Source organism: Juglans regia, chromosome 13 (assembly GCF_001411555.2).
Source record: "Juglans regia cultivar Chandler chromosome 13, Walnut 2.0, whole genome shotgun sequence".
Lineage (NCBI taxonomy): Eukaryota > Viridiplantae > Streptophyta > Magnoliopsida > Fagales > Juglandaceae > Juglans > Juglans regia.
The window spans coordinates 32,488,540-32,512,449 of NC_049913.1; the positions used below are offsets into that span (position 1 = coordinate 32,488,540).

The 23,910-nt window shown below is 35.4% G+C and overlaps 1 long non-coding RNA gene and 1 other non-coding gene across 2 annotated transcripts; one reads left to right on the forward strand and one right to left on the reverse strand.

The window, feature by feature from the left end:
- Nucleotides 1-19,491: 19,491 nt before the first annotated feature.
- LOC118344294 lies at nucleotides 19,492-22,488 on the reverse strand. The gene is made up of 2 exons (XR_004798063.1): nucleotides 22,168-22,488; nucleotides 19,492-21,123 (listed from the first exon to the last, which is right to left on the reverse strand). It is a non-coding gene; the product is annotated as an uncharacterized LOC118344294 (long non-coding RNA).
- Nucleotides 20,304-20,410, forward strand: LOC118344380. Its single transcript, XR_004798152.1, has one exon. It is a non-coding gene; the product is annotated as a small nucleolar RNA R71 (small nucleolar RNA).
- Nucleotides 22,489-23,910: the final 1,422 nt, after the last annotated feature.

Sequence of the window (23,910 nt, forward strand, 5' to 3'; positions counted from 1 at the left end):
ATAGTAGAATACTTTAAATGAAAGCATAATAACTTATAAAATATTTTCTTATAGTATAATAGTAATATATCATAATACTTTACTATCAAAGTGTTATATATGAGATATTAAGATATATATAGTACCATATAATAGCATGTAGTACTATATGGTATGAGTTTATACTTAACTAATATATGTCATATTACATATTCCATTATACTTTACCTACTAAAGTTATATATGATATTATACAACATATATACATAGAGTATAGATTACTTATAATATACTATCATCTTATAAATTTCTCTAGACTTTATTATGTGACCTTAGTATATTTGGGGCTATATATATATGAGTATATATTACTAATACATATGATCTTAATAATATATATGATAGTATAGGTCACTATATATATGATAATATATATTACTATATATACTATATAATAGTATAGATTACCATATATATGATAGTATATATTACATTATATATGATAGTATATATAACTAATACATATGATGTTATAGTACTTTTCATTTAATGATGAAAAAAGTTATATTTAATCATAAAGGATATGTGTTCGAACGGTACTCATAAATAGTTCGAACACATATGTTAACGTTTGAACGTAAAATAAAACATTCGAACGGACAAGGCAAATGGCGGGAAAACATCCCGCCAATTAAAGACAGCTGGATTACCGTTCGAATGTAATTTGTTATAGTTCAAACGGATTATTGCAGTGGTGGGAAAATATCCCGCCAATTAAAATATAGTATCATCTAATATGTCTACATATATTAATGTTGTTCTTTTATTCAAAGGTATAATGAAAAAAAGAAAATAAATAAAACTTTGTAATACCGATTGGGTCAGTTAGAAATTAACGTTCGAACGATAAATTTTCCAGCGAGAATAATTCAATAACGTTCGAACATACTTTTTATACGTTCGAACGTGAAAATTAGGAGGGAATTTTCTCCCGATTAATATTTTCACATTCGAACGGTTAGTAAATAACCGTTCGAACATGAAATGTTCTTCAAAAACACGACAGAACCTCACAATTTTGTTTCTCTCCTCCTGCGCTGTCGCTCCGTGTGGTCGCCTGAAGATTACCCTTCGCATATCAGAGGTATTCTTTCTCAAACTAACTCTTAAGCTCAAAAAAATTGTTCATCTCACTCTATTATTCTCGGATTAATACTTGTATGATAGTTTGTGATTATTTTCGGATTATTTCCTTTTCATCTTCAATTTGTCAGGTATTTCTTTTAAAATAGAAATGTATGATTTGAACTTAATATTTTGCAATGTTAGAAAGTTGTATGCTTTGAAATTGGTGTTTGTGTTTGTTAGAGTTTGTAATTAATGGAGTTTTCGGCGTTGTTGAAGACGACTGGAATCTGGAACGAATACGTTCGAACGGATTAGGATTACCGTTCGAACGTATTCATTTTGTTCGAACATAGGGCATCATCGTTCGAACGGGTAATGACATTTCATCAATAACGTATACATAATACAAATAGTTTGGGATAGTTGTGTAAATTATATGTACTACTACCATTTAATATTGTTAATTCTAAATAAATAAAATTATTATTCAAATTAAAATACTACTAAAATTTTAAATTAAAATATAAATTTTGGTAGATTTAATAATACTTAAATACTTCAAGATAAATTAATAAAATTAATATTCAAATTAAAATACTACTAAATCTTTAAATTAAAATAGAAATAGTTAAGATTTAATAATACTTAAATACTTCAAGATAAATTAATAAAATTAATATTCAAATTAAAATACTACTAAATCTTTAAATTAAAATAGAAATAGTTAAGATTTAATAATACTTAAATACTTCAAGATAAATTAATAAAATTAATATTCAAATTAAAATACTACTAAATCTTTAAATTAAAATAGAAATAGTTAAGATTTAATAATACTTAAATACTTCAAGATAAATTAATAAAATTAATATTCAAATTAAAATACTACTAAATCTTTAAATTAAAATACTTAATTATAAACATGTAAAACTAATATTTAAATTAAAATCTGGAATAAATATTGAAATAATACCTACTAATTATGTTTTTGTTGTATTGTTGTGTAAATAATATGTTGTTATTGTTTGACATATATTAGCATATTTTGTATTTTTTGTTCATCAAAATAAACCTTAGACCCGTTCGAGAGTTATCAATTCGGATGAATGCTTGATTGATAACTCTTGAATTGTCCAGAGTGGACAGTTTGGGATTGTAAGATCATTCTCGCAAACTATAGAACTATATCTGTTGTCGTCCAACATTATGATTTTGGTAGATTCATCCATTGTTCTCTGGATATGCAGTTTCGGTGATGGTGCAACGACGTGTTAATCGTCAGTGCACACAACGAAACGAGCATATTTGGAGAACTATGGGGAGATGCTGCCGAAATTTTGTTGGACGTGACAGATAATAGATCATAGGTTGGCGACTATGATCTTACAATCCCGAACGGGATAGGACCAACTACCCGGTGAAAGGTGGCATACTCATTAATTGGTACATGATATATGGTTGTTTGCTGATGCATTACAATATTGTTTGTAATGAATATAGTCGGCATGGATAAGAGTTGGATGAGAGTTACCGATCGATTGGGTCAGAATTACAATGTATATGCTGAAGGTGTTAAGAAATTCTTGGAGTTTGCATTGGGTACATGTGATAGTGATGGGCGTATCAGATGCCCATGCAGAGAATGCAGGAATTTGCATTCTCATAAGATAGACTTGGTGAGAGAGCATCTGTTTGTCAAAGGTATTGATAAGGGTTATACTGATTGGGTCTTACACGGCGAACCATATCCAACTTCATTTGAGGCTCCACATGAAGAAGAAGAGATCGATGAAGATGTACAACCAGGGATTGTTGGAGATGATTACGATGAGGATTTGGAGGAAATGTTAGGTGACATCGGTGCGGGAATGTTTATGGATGAAGGTGACACGGACACATTAAGCTCAAATGATGGGGGCCATAACACTTTTGCGCGCTTGTGGAATGATTCACAGCGTGAGCTATATCCAGGATGCAGAAGACATAGTAAGTTGTCGTTTACCGTAAGATTGCTTCACATAAAATCAATGTGTCGATTATCTATTAAGGCAGTCAATATGTTACTTGAGCTGTTTAAAGAGGCACTGCCGACAGACAATACTTTACCTCGTAACTTCTATGAAGCAAAAAAGTTGAAACGAGGACTCGGATTTGATTACAACGTAATACATGCATGTACGAATGACTGCATATTATTTTGGCGAGAGAATGAGCAGTTGAACGAGTGTCCTATATGCCACGAGTCAAGATGGACATCGGACAAGGCAAATGTTCCGCAAAAGGTCGTCCGCCACTTTCCATTGATACCTAGATTACAACGATTATTTATGTCACGCGCAACGGCTGTAGATATGACATGGCACTCATCAGATAGAGTAAGGAACGAGAATATTTTGTCACATCCTGCTGACTCCCAGGTGTGGAAGGAATTTGATCAGGAAAACCCATGGTTTGCTGAAGAACCGCGTAACGTAAGACTTGGGTTGGCAACAGATGGATTTAATCCTTTTGGGAACATGAGTACTAGTCATAGTACTTGGCCAGTTGTACTTATGCCGTATAATTTACCACCTTGGAAGTGTATGAAAGATCCATATTTCATGATGAGTTTGCTCATCCCTGGTCCGAGGTCACCGGGAAATGATATAGACATACACTTACAGCCATTGATTGCAGAATTGAAAGATTTGTGGGAGAATGGGGTTGTCACATTTGATTCGTCAACAGGCAAGTCGTTCAAGATGCATGCTGCGGTGTTGTGGACAATAAATGATTTTCCAGCTTATAGGAATTTGTCAGGTTGGAGTACTAAGGGGAAAATGACATGTCCAACTTGTAACAAATATACCAAATCTGAATGGCTTACGTACGGGAGGAAATTATGTTTCATGGGTCATCGTCGATTTTTACCTGGTGACCATATATGGCGTGGAAATTCTAGAATGTTTGATGGAACTGTTGAATGGGGCCAACCTCCACCATATTTGTCTGGCGAAGATGTACTTGCACAATTTATAGATGTTGGTTGTAATGAATTTGGTAAAAAACAACGAAAGAGAAAACGAGCTACGAATGAGTTGAATTGGACAAAGAAGAGTATATTTTTCGAACTCCCGTACTGGTCGAAGTTAAAATTGCGACATAGCCTTGATGTTATGCATATTGAAAAAAATATTTGCGAATCCGTATTGGGAACATTGATGTCAATTGAAGGAAAAACAAAGGATACAATAAACTCAAGGAAGGATTTGAAGCGGTTGGGAATAAGACGGGAAATGCAGTTGCAAGAAAATGGTTCGTCTGTCTACATGCCGATTGGGTGGTATACATTGTCAAGGAATGAAAGGGTTACATTTTGTGAGTGGCTATTGAAGATCAAATTACCGGACGGTTATGCCTCGAATCTAACAAGGTGTGTGAGAACAAATGATTGGAAAATAACTGGATTAAAAAGTCATGATTGTCATGTTTTCTTACAGCGTATCTTGCCTATTGGTATCCGTGGGTACTTGACCAGAGATGTGCGCGTGGCTTTGACTGAGTTGGGTGCATTTTTTAAAGACTTATGTGCTAGGACGTTGAATGTAGAAGCTTTGGATCGAATGGAACGAGAAATTGTCATAATATTGTGTAAGCTAGAAAGTATTTATCCACCATCATTCTTCGATGCCATGGTTCACCTAGCCGTTCATTTGCCACGTGAGGCTCGACTTGCAGGACCAGTTCAATATAGATGGATGTATCCCATTGAACGATTTCTTGGAAAGTTGAAACGTACAGTGGGTAACAAGGCCCGTCCAGAAGGATCAATTGCAGAAGCATATATTGACGATGAGTGGCATACCTTCTGTTCCAAATATTTCCACGGAGTTGACACTCGGTTTGATCGGCCAGAAAGAAACTTTGACGTTGACCGAGCAAGACAACGGACTATATATTCTGTGTTTTCCCAACAAGTTCGTCCAATTGGTGCAATGCGTGGTTATGACTTGTGTGGAAGAGAGTTCGAGAAAGCTCAGTGGTACGTGCTGAACAATTGCCCTGAGATAGAGAACTACTTGAAGTAAGTTATAACTTTTTCTTAATTTAAATTGCCTCATTACTTTTAAAAAAATACAAAATATAAAATATTTGTGGTAATCATCAATTTCAGTGATCATATTAACGTGCTCAAGGAACTAGGAGTAAATGATATAAACCAGAAACATGAAGAGGAGTTCCCGAGATGGTTTGAAGAACGGGTAATGAAATTACATATGCGTTACTCAATAACAAATGAAAAAATATTAATTTCAACTTTGATATAGTATATGCTTTACTCAATATGTAGGTTGTACAATTGCATGCGAATAATCCAAATGATATATCTGATGAACTGTATGCATTGGCGCGTGGCCCATCGAGACGCGCTGCTCGATATTCTGCATGTATTTCTCGGGGAAGTAGGTATCACACACTGGATCGAGATTGTTATAGGAAAACCCAAAATAGTGGTGTCCTAGTCGAAGGAAGTCATGATGGAGAAAATATTGATTTCTATGGGGTTATTGTCGATATAATTGGAATGAAATATTTGGGAGAGCTTGCGGTGTATCTGTTTAAGTGTGATTGGTGGGATTTAAGCAATCCTCGTACTGGAGTCCGTGATGATGAATATTTTTTGAGTGTTAATACATCAAAAAAATGGTATGAAGATGATCCTTTTATTTTGGCTTCTCAAGCATCTCAAGTATTCTACTTAGATGACCCGAAGTTAGGAAATCAATGGCGAGTAGTTCAAAAATATTCTCCAAGAAATATATATGATGTTATCCCTCAGGTGGAAGAACAAGATGAAGAAGAATATGACTCTTCTACTCAAGAGGCATACCAAGAGAGTCAACCCGCCTTAAATTTGTTTGTGGATTTGAGCCAGTATGAGATGATTCCATTAAATAGAGAAGATATTGAGGCTGAAATTGTTGATGCGACAGTTGAGGAAAATGTTGAATCATCTGAAGTATCTACAGATGATGAGAGCGAATTGTCAAATGAAACTGATACAGATTCTGATTGACCAATTAAGTGTTAACATTACACTTGATGACAAATATTTTACTTATTGAATGTATCAGTAGTTTGAAATTATGCCGCCAAAGAGGAAGGAAGTTCGCAACCCATCTCCACCTGTTCCTAGCTCTCCTTCAGACTCACCATTAGAGATTGATTCTACAGAACAAGGTAAAAATCTAATACTCATAAAAGTTATTAATTAAGGTCCTATAATAGAAATATAAATGTAATTGATTACAATGTTATATTTTTTGGAATCTACAGTACAATCTCGTCAAGATCGAGGCACCACTAGAGGGGTGACGTTGGAAAAATATCGGAAGGTGGGTAAGATCAAGGTTAACATTCCTGACGAACATACTGGGGGCGAAGGACAACCAGCAGCATGGCTTGCATCACATGTGGGTGCTCTTACACGAACTTACGCACCTTTGGCAAAGACTTCATGGAAGAAAGTCCCCCAAGATGTTAAAGAGCTTATCAAGAAGCGTTGTTTGGTAATGTTTAAAATATTGATTTAGTAGAATAAATTCCTATACTTTACTTAAATTTAGAATATTATAAATGATAATGTGTTTGTGACTATTTTTTTAAGGATGATTTCGAATTAAATTTTGGTCGGAGAGAGGAGCGTAAGACTGTGGAAGAGCTTATGGGTAATGCATTCCGCAAATATAAGGCGAGGTGTCATGAGCATTATAATAAGTTTGAGAAGAAGGAAGATGCACGCCAACATCCTTTCCAGGATGTCCGACCTTCTGAGTGGGAAAAACTTTGTGACATGTTTGAGGATCCATCATATCAGGTATAATGAAATTTAATTATTTTACTTGTCATATCTGTCATTTCGCTTCATAATATTTTCAATTTCTTTGCAGGAGCGAAGTTCTATAAACAAAACAAATAGATCAAAATTGAAGATTAATCATCATGCAGGCTCAAGATCTTTCCATCGTCTTTCTCAGAAATTGGTATTGCTATTTTTTTTATTGGATATAGTTAATTATTTGACTCATCATAATGACTTTATATCTTTAACACATTTATTGTAGCAAGATTCAGATACTAATTATGATCTGACAAAATTATATGCTGCATCGCACACTGATCGTAATGGAGAGTGGACTCATCCTGATACCCGTGAAAATTATGTAAGTTTTATAACCTGTTTAAATTAAATATATTAGAATATTTATGACGATATTAATTCTTTATCTTATATATGGCTAAGATAAAATGGTTGTCCTACGTGCTGAATCTGCGTCAGATCAAAATTCCTCAACAAGTGATATTGAGATTTTTACACAAGTCCTGGGTCAACGTTCAGGATATTTGAGGGGTTTGGGTCGTTGTGTAAAGCCTGGTCCCTCTTCCTCTTCTTCTGGGAATGCATCTATGACTTCTATAGCGCTAGAGAATGCGAATTCCAGAATCGAAGAATTGACTGCAAGACAGCATGAGTTAGAGGCTCAATTGGCAAAACAAGCAGATATGGAGATGCGCCTCAAACAACATGAAGAACAACAAGAAGAGTTCAGAAGACAGATGCAACTCCAAATGCAGCAGCTTATGCAACAGTACAGGCCTCCAAACAACTGATGGATTTTGGGATTATCTATTTATGTACGAACAATACCTGTCTCAACTGTTATTTATTTACTTTGCGCTTATTTTAACACTTTTGTGAGTGTTAAACAATTTCTAATGTATTGTGACAAATAGTATGAATGTCTATTTGGTTTTCTATTATTGATTTAAATTAAAGAGATATCATTCGAACGAACGTAAAACGTTCGAACTCTATGTAACGGCAATAGCGTTCGAACGTGGATATAATGTTCGAACGAAATTCATGTTCGTAGTGTTCGAACGATCACACAACGTTCAAACGTAAATAATTTCAGTCGTGTTCGAACATATCCTATACCGTTCGAACTCATATAGCGTTCGACCTGACCATTTAACGTTCGAACGAATTCATGTGTGTTCGAACATATTTCGAAATCGTTCAAACACGTTACTACTGTTCGAACTTAAAATTTTTTCCGTTCGAACTATTTTCTGGGACGAATTTAAACCGTGACGAAAAATTTTTTTCGTTCGAACTTGTTCGAACGGTTTCCTTCAATTTCGTCCCAAAAGAATTTTTTTGGGACGAAATGGTGATTTTCGTCCCAAAATGCCTTTTGGCACAGTGATATTGGAACGACTTTGGGACGAATTTTTTTCGTCCCAAAAATTTTTCCGGGACGAAATTGGGGTCTTTTGGGACGAAAATTTTCGTCCCAAAAGACCCTTTCTGTTGTAGTGCTCGCGAGCCCCTATAAATTTAAATGTTGCCTAAACATATTATGCCCATTTATGTAGAAAGTGATCAAAAAATTCAAGAATAGACACCGTGTTCTAGATTGTCTTTTAAATTCAAGAAAAATCAAGATAAAATGCATCTTCAAAACAAACCATGGAGGACAACGATGGTGGTTGCATCGGACCACGTGGTGGCTGTGGGTGGCTGCATCGGGCTGCCTGGCATTAGGTTGGTTGGTGGCGGCGACTAGTGGAGAATAACAAAGGGGCACAATGGGTAGTAACATAGAGGAAGGGAAGGAAAATACGTTTTAGGGTATTTTAGATAACAATTTGATGTAGTCATCCTCATGGTTTTATTTTATACAATGTTAATAAGGCTCAAAATGGTCATAACCGCTCCAAAGCGGAACTGTTTCTGTTTTTAGTTTCCCTTACTGAATGGTACTGGCAGATGTACCTTGCCTTTTTATAGTTTGGTTGAGCATTCTTTACTACGTACTTAGGTGCATCACCCTCTCCAGACCCAATATCCTTTAATACTTCCTACCCAAGCATGGCAAGATGGGCGAGCGTCACAAATTTGGAGGTGATCTCCATTGTCTAGTTCTACTTATTAAAATTTTGTACATATTTTGTAGAATATAATAATTAGACTAAAAATATCAATTTTTTTAAGAATAAAAGATTATATGGTAATACTGTCATCATATCACATATGTCATAAATTATAATTATTTATATAAATATCAAGTAACATTACATCCTACTATCATAGAGATATCGCGTACGTGTATAGGCTTCAAAACTACGTAATAATTATTCTAGTTAAAAGGTGGTCGATAGACTTCCTGCTCATAAGAGCATGTGCATCTCTTAGGTTTTTAATTGAAACTTGGGCCTACCTCAGTCCCCATGCCTAGCTTGGGATGGTGAGGAGCCCATGCTTGGTTTTGGGTCTTGCTTTTGGAGCCTTTATTGCTTGGACCGATCATTTATCTATATGTTATATCAAGGCTGATATCAAAACCAACATTTTCATTAATCACTTATCTATGTAATATCAAGCTGTTAGTACGCGAGAGATGCGTGTACGTACGTGCGCGCAGCACCATTAAGTTCCCTCTTGACATGACAAAGTTGCCATGTAGTATTAGCTAGTAGTTGCTGCATATCTGAAACAAAACATCGAAACTTTTCTGCAATTTGTTCCCTTAAGCCAGTCATTGCTTGCACCACTTGACATGAGTCTCCTTCAAAAAGCACATAATTCAAACTCAGCTCTTTACAAAAATTAGCAACAGTAAGTAAATCCTTAGCTTCTGCAATAACTGGATCAACATAATAGAACTTAGATTGCATTAATCTAGTAAGAACAGAACCTATATCATCTCTAATGATACCAATATCAATCTTATTACATTCATTTCTACTTGTGTGTCGCAATACAATTGTTTTTTAAGTATTCCAGATATTTTTAAATATTTCTTTATCAAATATTAATCAAATATAAAATACTTTAAATTTTAAATTTTTAACTTTTTTATCTAATCATTACAACTTTTTTAAAATTTCAAACAAAATACAAAAAATAATACTATTTTTTCAGATTTCAAAATAAAAATTATCTTCAAAAAATATATTAAAATAATTTTATAATTTTATAATTTTTTTATTCAATTTTTTTTAAAATCCTAACAAAACATATTAATTCAAACTATTTTATATTTCCACAATCATTCAGAAATGGGAAAATTGGTTGGTGTGAAAAGATAGTTTCCATTTTATTTTTTTAATGAGAAAAAACTCAACTTCATTACAGAAGTCGAAAACGTGTTCTCGATTCTCATGATGTATATAATTCGAAGTGATCTAATCTCTGCTGCCATATGCTCAGCAAAGGGCTATTCTTCTCTCTCATTAGTTTATGCATGCTTCTTGTTAAGTTTTGGAGCCCACTTGGCACGTTTTCTGTAAATGCTTTTCTTTTGTTTTGCATTTATTTATTTTATTTATCTTTTAACAAGTCATACATAAATAGGGTCCCATCCTCACCAACCATTGGAAATATACAGATGACAATCTATGACCAACAATAATTAATGTATCCACTTTTGATTCCCTGTGATAGATATATTAATCTTTGGAAAACACTAATTTACCTCCTACTTTGACCTCTCAAAGTGACCGTTGACTTTTTATTTATTTATTTAATGATTAAAGAAGTAATTTTAAGTGTATTAGTGTTTTTTTAAAATATTTAAACATATTAAAAAATGTAAATAGAAAAATGAAAAAAATAAAAAACTAGAAATTATTATCAGTCAAAATGAGCGGGCTATTTTGAGCGGCAAAATAACCTGACTCTTAATCTTTTACTTGTTTCAACCATAGAATAAGATTAGATTAGGGCATTGACATGATCATCAAAGGATTAAACCAACAGATGGTGTGAAAACTTAAATGAGTTCTCCATTAAATGCTTTTGATTAATGTTACATACTATACTTTCATTATACTTTATCTCAAAATTCAAAATGTGATACGTTTTTTATTTGTTTATTTAGGAGAAGGGGATTTCGAACTCCAAACCTCTATTTCAGAGGCTGGGATTATGTCAACTAGATTACAAGTCTTTGACCAAAATGTGATACTTTTATTACCTTTTGATCATCCTTTATTTTTAAAACAGAAAAATTTAAATGTTGATAGGCAATGTCATCTCGTTATAATAGCTAGAATCAAAATAAGATGAGAGTTGGTGTGTATATAAAATTTTTCAATACACTTACATAAAATGGGACCCAAAATATCTTGCTTGTCATCCATTAATACCAAATTCCAGTGCTTGTGCATTACATGCATCTTGGATCAATATTCCTCATGGTAAACAGTAAGGAAACAAGGTAACGGAATTTTAGCAACTCACTGGGGTTGACAGCTGAAATAAAGGTAAAAAAGTAAAGGTGGCAATTTAAAGTGCTTTTAAAGTGATCAACTAACCTGATCTCCATTCTCCACCTCTAATTGCCTCGATAATTGTTGTAGAGAATCTTGAGCACCTTTTGAGTTTTATTAAGTTACTTCTTAATTTGTTGTCACTAAAAAGCTGGCAAGAAAAGTGTTTATATCATATGAGAATCGAGAACACGTTTTCGAGAACACTTTAAAAGAATAGTTTCTAAAATTATAAATGATTTAACTAAAAAAAATATATATATAAAAAAATGGATACAATTAATTCCAAAAGTTACAACTTCGAGCAATCGAGATATCTTAAACCATAAAATATGTTCTATTTTAGCTGCAAGCTTTTAAGGGATCTTCATCACGATTGATTTCCTTTGAGATAATTAAAGGAATTGAGTTAAAATTTCACTGTGATCTCTTTTAGTTTATTCTTCTGCAACTCAGTCGTCTGAAACCAATTGAAGAAGTGCTTCATGAAATTGAGGCATGCAATTGCACGGTACCTATTGGGTTAAGGGAAATGCTTATCCCACAGATCGGGGTCACCGATTGAGTTTGTTTTTTTTACTTAATGCAATAGAATAGAAAAATGAAATAGGATAGTAAATGATAAAAGAATAAAAAAAAAAGATCAATGCAATAGAATGAAAAATTGAAGTTTGGGAGGAAGAATGAAGACAGAACGGAAAAATACAAAAGAACGGGAGTGTGAGCACTTCGCCACCCAAGGTGCAACACTTGGGCTATAAGCCCAGGTTCCATTGAAGCCTAGCCCGAAAGACCCCTAGACGAGACAACGTCGTTTTGGTGAGTCTCTTCTTCCCTTTGTGATTTTCTTTTCTCTTCTCTCCCAGTCGATTTCCCATCCCTATTCACTCCCGATTTCTTCTCTCTGATGTTTCCAACTTCTTCCCCACATTCTGCAATTATTTTCGGTTTCTCATGTGAAGTTTTCCCTCGCACCCCTAAATCATTTCGATTCTCTCCCTCTTACTCATTTACTGGTTCATCCTTGTGGGAGCTGTGTTTCTTTTCGTCTCTCTGTGTGTCCTCGGAAACTCGTTGCCGCTAACTGGGTTCCATGACGGTGAGTCATCTCTCTCTCCCTTCCTCTGTTTCTCTTTGTCTCTCCGACTGCTCCGTGACTATTCATGAGTTGATTTTGCTGTACAGCTGGCTTGTGGGTCTCTAGATCCTGGTATTGCTGCCGAGCCTCACATCGGAAGTGCTAGACATGGTCAAATCTCTTCTCCCACCATCCGATTCCAGTCTCATTATTTTATCTTACACTCTGTTTAATTTTCGCACACATCTCCTCTCCGTTTGAATTCGTAGTGTACACTTTCAGACCACTCAATTTTTTCCCCTTTGTGCACAAACACTTTTCTCTTTCACTAGAGATCTCTATGAACTTTGGGTGTAGACTTCAGTGGGTTGCACCCATTCGAAGTGTTTCAAAGTTTTGTGACTCTTTTTGGTAAGCTTTTTTCGAAGCTTTAGGTAGTATTTGGATATTATAGTTGGATTGTGAAATGTGGTAGAGTACTGTTACTGATATGATTGTGGCGTTGATCAGAATTTGCACTACTGCAGTAAACTTTTGGCAATTTGTTACCTATGTAAATTTATGTTGTTTTGGTGTTTTATCTGTTGGATTGTGGTTGCTTATGATGGAAGTCTTGAAGTTGAGGAGTATGATTGTTTTGGACGGTTTTGTGAGACTATTTTGGACTAGTAATTGGGACTATTTAGTGTAATTTTTGAGTTATTTTTAGGCTGGTCGGGTTGGGTTAAGTGTCTGGTGGGTGGAAATTACTTGGTGGTGCTAGAGTGAATATATTGAAGGTTCGAAGTGGGTTGTCCGAATTTACCTTATGGAGAAGTTTAGATTAAAAAGGGCTGATTTAAGTTTTATTAATTGAGTTTAGTGATATACCTGTTTGGATTATTAATTATGTGGTATATATTTATTGTTTTAGGTTGTGATACTGTTAGAGAACAGATCCAAGGCATATCTTGTATACGGAAGTCAGGTAGGCGGGGTTCATATACTAGTTTTGCATAAATGAAATGAAATGAGGTTGATTTTGAAAATAAGTATGTTTATTTTTGAAAAGAAATATGAAAACGACCTTAGATGTTTATTCTGCATATGCATAAATTCTATATAAGAGAAAGTATTTTCTACCATGATTGGTGTAGACATGAGCTAATTTTGTGCATTCTTTTATGAACTATGCAAAAGGAGTGAATATGAAAATCTAAAAGTTTTTGCTATGAATAAATGAAGATATTTTGGATTTTGTTTATTTCGAACATGTGAAATGATCTGAAACTATTCAATTTTTGTTTTGATATGATGTGTCATCTAAAAACCTTGGCATGAAGTTCTGATTCTATATATGAATGTGATCTGATTCCAATGATGTTCCATTCTATTTCTGTTAAGGTCCAGCCACGGGTATAATGGTGGTTTATAACCCTACCACGGTGGCGAAACATGGAATACGGCCCAGCCACGGGTATAAAGGTGGTTTATAACCCTACCACGGGGGTAAAACATGGTATACGGCCCATCCACGGGTATAATGGTGGTTTATAACCCTACCACGAAGGTGAAACATGGTATACGGCCCAACCACGGGTATAATGGTGATTTATAACCCTACCACGGGGGTTAAACATGATATTTATCCCAATGTGATGCTATGAGATGATATGAATATAATGTTTCAGTTTGGATATGCCAATGGATTTTCTTTTTGAGAATAAATTTGTCTTTCTGGAAATTTTGCTCTAATTTTTTGTACCAAGTTTTTTTTATGCATTTCGAAAGTAAATATGTTGTTTCTGCATTCTGAAAGTAAGTATTTTGTTTGCATACCGAACGTTATAAATGCTCATATTTACATGCTAGTATATGCTCTCTGCTTGCTGAGTTGTTGATAACTCACCCCTTAATCTTCATAATATTTCCAGGTGACATTGATGGTTCAACTGAGGATCAATATTAGAGTTTGTGGACAAGATTAGCTGTGAATTGTTATTGGGTATCTCGCGGTATTAGTGCTGTTGTTGGATGTTATTTATTTATTAAGTTGATTTCAATGGATTTAGATGGTTTATGGAGACTTATGTCAATTTTATTTTACTCTAGTTTGTTATTTGAGACATGAAGAAGAGTTTATATTTTAATGGAAAAATCTAATTGTAAACGATTCTGCGCACTAATACGCGCACTCATTCAATATGATTGGTCAAAAAGTAGATTTTATTGAAAACAATGCTAATTTGAATTTAAAATATGAAGACAACAATATTAGTACGCAGATTAGTACGCAAATTTGCTTGTACGTAGCAAAACTCTATTTTAATTGGGTTGTTGGATTGAGGATTTGATATGTGAGTATGTATGGTTTATTAAATTGAAGTATTTACATTTGATTTGAAGTTTTGGAAGTATATATTCTTGGATTTGGAAATACATTAGTATTGTTAGACTTGATTATCAGGTTATTTGAGTTGACTCTCTGGATCCTCGGGGTCGGGGCGTTACAGAAGGTGCTCACAATGGTGATGGTGCGAGCACTTTGCCTCCCAAGATACTCCCTTAAGTCCTGAGTATTTTGTCTCTCAAAATGCTCGCATAAGTTAAGCTAGTACACTAGGCTGCATTGTAGGCTATCTGACTACAAGGAATATATTCCCCGCCGCAAAAATTTTATTTATTAAGGATAAAAAAAAATACTTGTCATGGTGTAATCAGTTAAACTTGCCTATAAATAGAGAAAGTTAGCTAGCTGGATAACAAAGGAAGTGGGAGAGAGAGTTGCAGTGTGTGCAAAAATAGTGCGTGGCACTATGCAAGCAGGAAATGGTGGAGAGAGAGAGAGAGAGAGAGAGAGAAGAGGACGAAGAAAGAAAGTGGCAAAGGAGAGAGAAAAGAAGGAAAATGAGAGAAATTGAATAGGAGTCTTTTAATCTTGATCGTCCCACCACAGGATGATACAGACAGAATGGTAGGGCTTGGGTTGCATGTCTTTAAGGCATATGCCTTAAGTCCAATCCTCAATCTCTCTTAGAGTGAGGATCTCACATGTGGCGTTGGACCATACCTTTAAGCTCATACGATATGATCTGTCAAGTCGTAATCCTTTCTGCAGACCCACTCTAGATGTGACTCTTTAGATGGAGTGTTGGCTTCTGTGTATGACACTGTTACCTTATGAGTGTTTCCGTATAATCTCGAAAAGTTTGTGAGCCCGCAAGGGTCTTGTCATTGACCATTGCTTGCCTTACGTTCATTCTTCGCCTTTGTACGTTCGACGGGTTTTCTAGCTCGCCTACCACAAGGTAAGAAGTCATCTATCATCTTACATCGGGACATGTGAGTTAGGCTTTTTGCATAGTGTTGCTTTTCCATATATTGGACTAGCTACACTTTGCAACACGAGAGACTATTTCTTACTACACCAATGAAGTAGATTCTTATCTTTTCCTTCCACTCTCACTTAATTGGTGGTATGTTACATGTGCTGATGCAGCCCTCACAAGGGAAACCATGTATGCAGGATACAGGACACCGTCAATAGTGAACAATGATAAATGTAAAAATTTGGGATAAGGTAAGATAAAGATGAAAAACATGAGCATGTTGATAACTACTGCATTAATTTGTATTCTGTTTATGCGATCATGGCTCAATTTTACATACTCAATTTCTGGTATAGTGCAGTTAATAATTGTTGTATTTATTGGTATTATACCTTATTTGGATCGAGGCTCATTTCTACATATTAAATGTCTATTTGCTCATTTTTGCACGTCCATTATTATCAGATGAATGTTATTTGTAGACTAATATTTTTTTTCTTTTTTGAGAAAAGGACAGTACCCCAATTTTATTGATTGTCCTCACTTACGGCGGAAGAATACCGTGGTAACAAGCAGGATAATTGAGACTTACAAATATTCAATAACTTATACAATAAACTAAACCAATAAACCAATAACCCAATAAACCAATCTAAACATGCCTAGTTTTTAAACTAAAACCAGTAAAACAAAAGACCAACAAAACAAACAATTCCAAACTCGTACAATAAAACCTTAAACTCGTAAACTAGGTAAACCAATATAGTCCAATCTAAGCAAACCTCTAGCACGTAAAAACTAGTAAAGTAAATAAGCCAAAATGCTTAATGATGTAAATATGGTAAGCCTAACCTATCCAACAGAATGATGCCCCACATAAAACTTGGCAGTGATGCTTCATCCACAACATGACATGTCAAACCTTCCTCACCTCTACGAGCCAAAAAATCCGTAGCTTGGTTCACTTCTCAAAACTGATGCCGAATTAAGAAACTACCACCCTATAATTCCTTAAGAGTTTCCTCCCAAAAATCCCAAAGATACCAAATTGAGCAACTCACAGCAATGACCTAGTCCTCCACTAACTTAGAACCACACTCTATCTCGAGAAAAAGAAAACCCAAAGATTTACACAAAGCCACCCCCTCTTTAAGGGCTCTAAGTTCAATCGCATTATTTGTACATTGCCCAAAACAAGCACCCCACCCCCCCCCCCCCCCAAAAAAAAAAACATTACCATGACTACCTCGAAATACCCCTCCTCCACCGCAGGTCCCCGGCTTTCGCCAACAACTACCATCGACATTGAGCTTGACATATCCAAAAGATGGTTTACTCCGTGAAACAATCTGAGATTGTCTGCGGCAAACAAGCTGCACGGGAAGATCTAACAACTGCAAAATCAATTCATCCGAAGATGAGAGCGAGCCCACTTTCATACACTACCCCGAAAGAGTACTCGGCCAAACTTATGACCATCAAACACCTTCAAATGACTCCACACAGTCCTCCATTCGAGCCTTACAACGTCTATGCCATAGTTTCCAAGTAATGAGGCAAGGAATCAAGCCAATGAGCATACCTCTCTGCGAGGTCTTCTTGGCAAGCGCAAACCACTGGGAGACACTTCCCCACCATGATCTCGGCGTCATGACCAAAATACCCAACTCCAGTGCTACTCTCTGCCACACTTGTCTCGCAACCTCCCCTGAAAACAGAACATGGTCAAGCAACTCAACATTTCTAACAAAACAGCAATCACACCTCGATGCCATGGAAATTCCACAAGATTGGACCCTTGTATCCACTTATAAGCACTAATAACAGGCCTTCCACATACACAAGGAAATCTTTTTCCACAACACTCTCTTCCAAATCCAGTGCAGACCTGAGGTAGGATCTCACTTAACTCAGATCATCTCCCAAGCACATGCTGACAACAAACCACCTTTAGGGGAAGACATCCAAACAATGATATCCTCCCCCTCTTTCCCAGCAGATAACGAGGACAAAATTTCCCCCATAATACTTGCACCAACCAAGCTTTCAATGAACTCGAAATCCCCTGCATTGTCAACCCAGCACTCCCTAACTTGAAGCAATGAATTGATTACTTCTGGCACCCTCAAACAAAGGGGACCATTCTCCATCTACCGATCAAACCAGAATGAGACCCTTCCCTTTTTTAACTTTCCAAATCATATTTTCACACACATCAAGTAAAACTAACATAACAGATTTCCAAAACCTAGAGCATGATACTGTATTTTTTGCAAGCAACAGATGACCACGTCCAAAAATTATCCATAGCCATAAGTCGCCAAACAAATTTCATGAATAGAGAGCGTTGGACGAAGAACACCATTTCTTCTTAGCAATACCATTTACATCACCCCAAAAAAGAAGACAAGATTGAGTTTAACGTCTTCAAAGTCACTTTAGAAACATTAAGAACTGATAAGAGATGTATAGACATGTAGGAAAAAATATGTTTCAGCGGTATTACCCGCCCACCCTGTGACAATAATTTGAATTTCCACCTTGTCACCTCGTCACGAATTTTATTCACAAGCGGCTCCAAAGATCTAGCCGTAAGACGATTAGAAACTAAAGACACCCCCAAGTAAGAAACCGAAAAGGTCCCTTCCACAAACCCAGAAACTCTCAGAAGACCATGACTCCATTTAGTCTCAAATTTATTTTCTGCATTAAAAACGGGAGAAACATCAATGGGGGTGTCATCAGTAATGAGATCACAAATATTTTCTAACTCAAACAGCATGTTAGTGGGCTGGTATGCCAAATAAGCCTCTTCCTCGAGGATGCTTTCCAGCAAATTTACTTATTGTACATCTTCCAAGTCTTGAGGTTGCCTACAAATATTAAAAATGTTTAGTTCAAGGGTCATGTTTCCAAAACTCAGCTTTAAAACACCACTCCTACAATTTATTAATGCATTTGAAGTAGCAAGAAAATGTCTCCCAAAAATCACAGGTGCTTGAAAAGAAGATTTTGGTGTCAAGTGAACGTCCAACACAACAAAATCTACGGGATAAAAAAATTTATCCACTTGAACCAAGACATCCTCAACAACCCCTCTTGGCATTTTAATAGACTTGTCCGCTAGTTGTAAAATGATTGGAATTGGTTTTAATTCTCCCAAACCAAGTTGCTCATAAACATTATAAGGTAGTAAATTCACACTTGAACCTAGATCTAACAATGCTTGACCAATTTTTAAACTTCCTATAACACAAGCAATTGTTGGTCTCTTTATATTTTGGTGGGATATTGCTCTGAATTATGGCACTAACCTGCTCAGTAAGAAAAGTTTTCTTTTGCACATTTAATTTCCTTTTAACCGTACAAAAATCTTTTAGAAACTTAACATATGTAGGAATTTGTTGAATAGCATCCAACAAAGGGATATTAATCCTAACTTGCTTAAATATTTCTAAAATTTCAGATTGGTGTTTGTCTTTATACAGAGGAACCAATCTTTGAGGAAAATGAGCAGGTACAGGACATGAAATCCTTTCAGTTTCAGTTTCATTTTGTTCAAACTCACCATTTTCAGCCTCATTTTGTACAGGTTTAGAGACCTTACCAGCCTTGTCTGAACCTTGAGTTGGGATATTCACCACCCTACCATTTCTCAAAGTAGTGACTGGCTTCACTTACCTTACATTTGAACTCTCAACCGCTCCTTAAGGTGGCAGACTTTGTGGATTGGGTTGAGGTTGTGTAGTAAATTTTTCTTTTTCTAGAGAGCTCCATGTCGTAGTCATTTTTGTAAGTGTGCTCCGAATGTCATTTATCGTTTAAGAGTTTTGATTATTGATTGTTGCTTGACCTTGCATAAACTGTTGCAAGGTGTTTGACAATTGTTGTACCATCTCCTCAAGTCCCTTCTTTTGCATTGGAGGTGCTTGAATTGTGAGTTGAGAGGGTCCCGGTGCCGAGGCTGCTGGAGCTACTTGCTGGTCATTCCTCCACCCAAAATTTGGGTGGTTTCTCCATCCTGGATTGTAAGAATTAGAGTAAAGACCAGAATATAGTTTATATATCATATTTACAGCATTAGATTGATCCAACAATACCTCTTTGAATGCGGGGATCATGGGAGACTCATTAGTTGAATGCCCATGATCCTCACATATGCCACACTTCTCATAATTTTTATGGACAGCATGCACTTCATTTACTTTTTTCAATTCCATGGCTTCCATTTTTCTAGACAACAAGGTTAATTTAGCACGCAAATCATCATCTTCCTTTAAAGTATATTTTCCATGACCAGACTCAACTTGCCTAGACCTATCATGCACATCACTTGTGTCCTAAGATTGAGCATTTTCAGCAAGATAATCCAAATATTCAAATGCTTCTCAGGCTCTTTGTCAAAAAATTCTCCATTACACATGGTTTGTACAAATTGGCGCATTTTAGGTGTCAAACTTTCATAAAAAAAACTTATCAAACGCTAATTTTCATAACCATGATGAGGACAAGTATTTAAAAGATCATTGAACCTTTCCCAACTTTGATAAAAAGTTTCAAAATCTTTTTGGGTAAAGTTCATGATTTGTCTTTTAAGTGCATTTGTCCTATGTATTGGAAAGAATTTCTTCAAAAATTCAGTTTGTATTTCCTGCCATGTGCCTATGGTTCTAGGTGTCAATGCATTTAGCCACGTTTTAGCCTTATCTTTCAAGGAAAATAGAAATAACTTTAGTCTAATAACCTCCTCAGTGCATGTCCGGTCCATGAATGTAGAACATACCTCTTCAAACTCTTTGATATGAAGGTAAGGATTCTTGGATTCCATGCCATGAAAATGTGGAATTAATGAAATCATTTCATGTTTGAAATTAAAGGCATTTGCATTCAAAAGTTGGATTATGCATAAGGGTGTGCTGGTTCTGACAGGTTGTAAATAATCTCTAAGTATCCTATTCTGATTTACTACTTCTCGATCATGATTCTCATTTTCAGCCATAGTACTATTAGTGTCAGAAGATGACTCAAGAGAAAGTGATGCTGAGGTAAAAGATGCTTATGATTCTGTCCTAACCAACCGAGAAGTTTGGTCCCTAATCCAACCAGTCATACAAACAATAACAGAAAATGAAAGAATATGCAAGAAAAAATAAAAATAAAATAAAGAAGAATGTCACCCAAGCTGTGAAGAGGTTCATAGCACTACAAACGTCTTCTCAACAATATGAGAATGCTCTACTAAACACCAATTGTCCCCGGCAACGGTGTCAAAAACTTGATCAGCTTTTAATTTCGACTTCCAAGGCGTAGAAGCTGTCAAAGTAATACAAGGGTAAATCCCAAAATCGAATTCACAAAGACAATGGAAATTAAGCAAACATTTCATATTCAGAAGACAACATATTACCATTTATGGTGGCAAGAAATTTTGAAAGGATAAAAAAATTAAACTAAAGGATCTAGCAATGAACAAAACAAACAAAAAAAATAAGAAATGAGAAATAAATTTCAAAGGTTGACCACTATCTATATCGACACAAAAATTGGGCTATTTACTAAGGGAGTGTGGACTGAATTAAGAGTGAAATTGTTGGTTGTTCTGAAAGTTCTAGCACAAGTAAAACTGAAAATAAATGTGAATCTATGTTTCTAAAATTACTAAGAATCAAGAGCTTTAGAGGAAATGTATGAAAATTGACTTAAACTTGTAGGAAGTAATAAAACAAACACTTGGGATGCAATTTTCGCCCACTGATATGGTGATGGATTTACTTCTCTTTTCATCTTTTCTCAACCATTCTCTCATTCCTAAATATCATGGTCAGATAATATAGCAATGAACCACAATTTTTTAGTCTAATAAAGCTACTTGACAAATTATAGGACAACTATAAAATAGTGAAAGAAAACCATCAAAGTCATGTTACTTGTTCAAGTATCAATTGTGCCTTTACGTCTACAATTGAGCTAAACTAAGAACAAAGAACTCCAATCCTTTCTAGATGCAAATTGAAATATAATCCATCAAGTTAATCATCAAAAGCACAAAATATCAAAGAAAATCCAACCTCAAACAGTTATGGGTTACTCCTTAAATCCCAAGCTAAAAATCTAGCCTATCATCTCTAGATTCGCAAAATAGAAATTTAAACAAGTAAATTGTTCTGTGCATAACAAAACTGCTGAAATAATCGAGAATCTCCACAACTGATAAAATAAATTCCTCTGAAGAAAACAAAGGTCTGAAACCGAAAATCTCCTCCAAGAAAAGGCAAACTAAGAAAACCCAGAAAAAAAAAAATTGAGACTACCGAAAGAGCCTAAAAATGAAAGCGAGAATAAAAAACGAAGAAGGACCCGAGTCGGCGCCCAGTAAAAATCCTTTTATAATGCGCGTTTCTTTCTCCAGCCCCGCGTTTCACATCCCTTTTCGTGCATTTCGAGCCTCAGCCCAACACCAGTTCACCTCCAGCTCTTTGCAGTGCGCGTCCTCCTTTTCTTTTCTCTGCAATCCGAGTCTTGCTGTCCTGCGTTTCATCACCATCCTAGGTTCCGTAGTTGCGCATTTCAGCGTCCCTGCAATGCGTCTTGAGCTGCTCATTTCATTTGGTGGCCTTCAAGCCACGATCCGGGTGCTGCTACAGTCCGTGTGTGAGTTTCCAGAGCCTTCCTTTGGGAGTTGCCGTGTCAGTTGGGTATTTCCAAGAATACCCATGTGTTTTAACTAAGGTTTTGAATTTTGTTCCGTATCGGCCGGTACGGCCGAAATTTTTCGTACCGGCCGGTACAGGGACTATATACATTTCATACTGGCTAAAATATCAGCCGGTACAGCCGTACCGGCTGGTACCGGCCGATATTTCGGCCAGTGTTTTTTCTTTTTTTCATTTTTTCAAACTATAAATTTATTTTTTAACCCTCAATTCAGACTAAACTGTTTATAATTTATATGTATATGTATTTATATATAATTTATTTATATATAGACTATTATTTTGAAATATAATTTTTATATATAATTTATTTATATATCGACCATTCCGAAATATTATCCCAAAATGATATTCCGAAACAATACCGGTACCGAAATATTTCGTTTTAGTGCCTTGACCGGTACAACATCCGATACGGTATTCAAAACATTGGTTTTAACACCTTTCTGATAATGTCCTACAACATATAAGTAAGATATGAGATGAGTAAAAGTTGGGATATTAATTTTGATGTGGACCAGCTGTTTTAAGAGCAAAATATCAGGATTTTAACATTGAGTCAAGTACTAAAAATTACTATATAATTAAGTATTTAATTTATTTTTTAGTTAAATAATTCATTCATTTAATCATATAGTTTTTAACACTTTATCAGGATTTCTAGAGAGAGAGAGGCTCAAAATAATTAAATAAAATTTGTTGATTTCCTGTCAAATGTACTAACTAGTGCAGCGTGCTGTATCCATTAATCAGTACATACGCCTCGTTCACAATTAATGATCTGAAAGTTATTATTATAACCTCCGATCAGATCATAATTGCTATGAACTTGGCGATGGCGGATCATAGGAGGCAGGGCCGGGCACAATGTCAAATGAGGCCTTGGGCAAAAATTAGAAGGCCGGCCTTTATATTTTTATCATAATAATTATCTACCAGAAAAATTCATTATAAGGCCGATTAAATATTCTTTTATAATTATTTATCAACTTTTTGTATTGAGTTATCTTTTCAATTTCTCTTTTTCTTAAATGCATATACTTTCTTAATTTAAGATTCAAATACATTTTCTGATTTTCTTTTTTCTTTATAAGTCTATCTTCATTTTTTTTTTCAGATTTAGACAAACAAATAAACTTCCAATGAAAAACTATATTAAAACTACAATCCATCCATGGAATGCTTCCTTCTGCCCTTTTTTTTTCCCCATTACTTTCTTATTTGAGGGGCCATAGATCATGGGGTGGGGATCTTGGCGCGCAGCTGCCTAATCCACTCCCCTTTGAGCCGCCCCCGATCCCTAATCAGACGTGCATGGTGACTCGAGATGGCTGGAAATGCCCTAATCTGCGAAACAAAAAGAAGAAAACCGGTACCAAGGCTCATA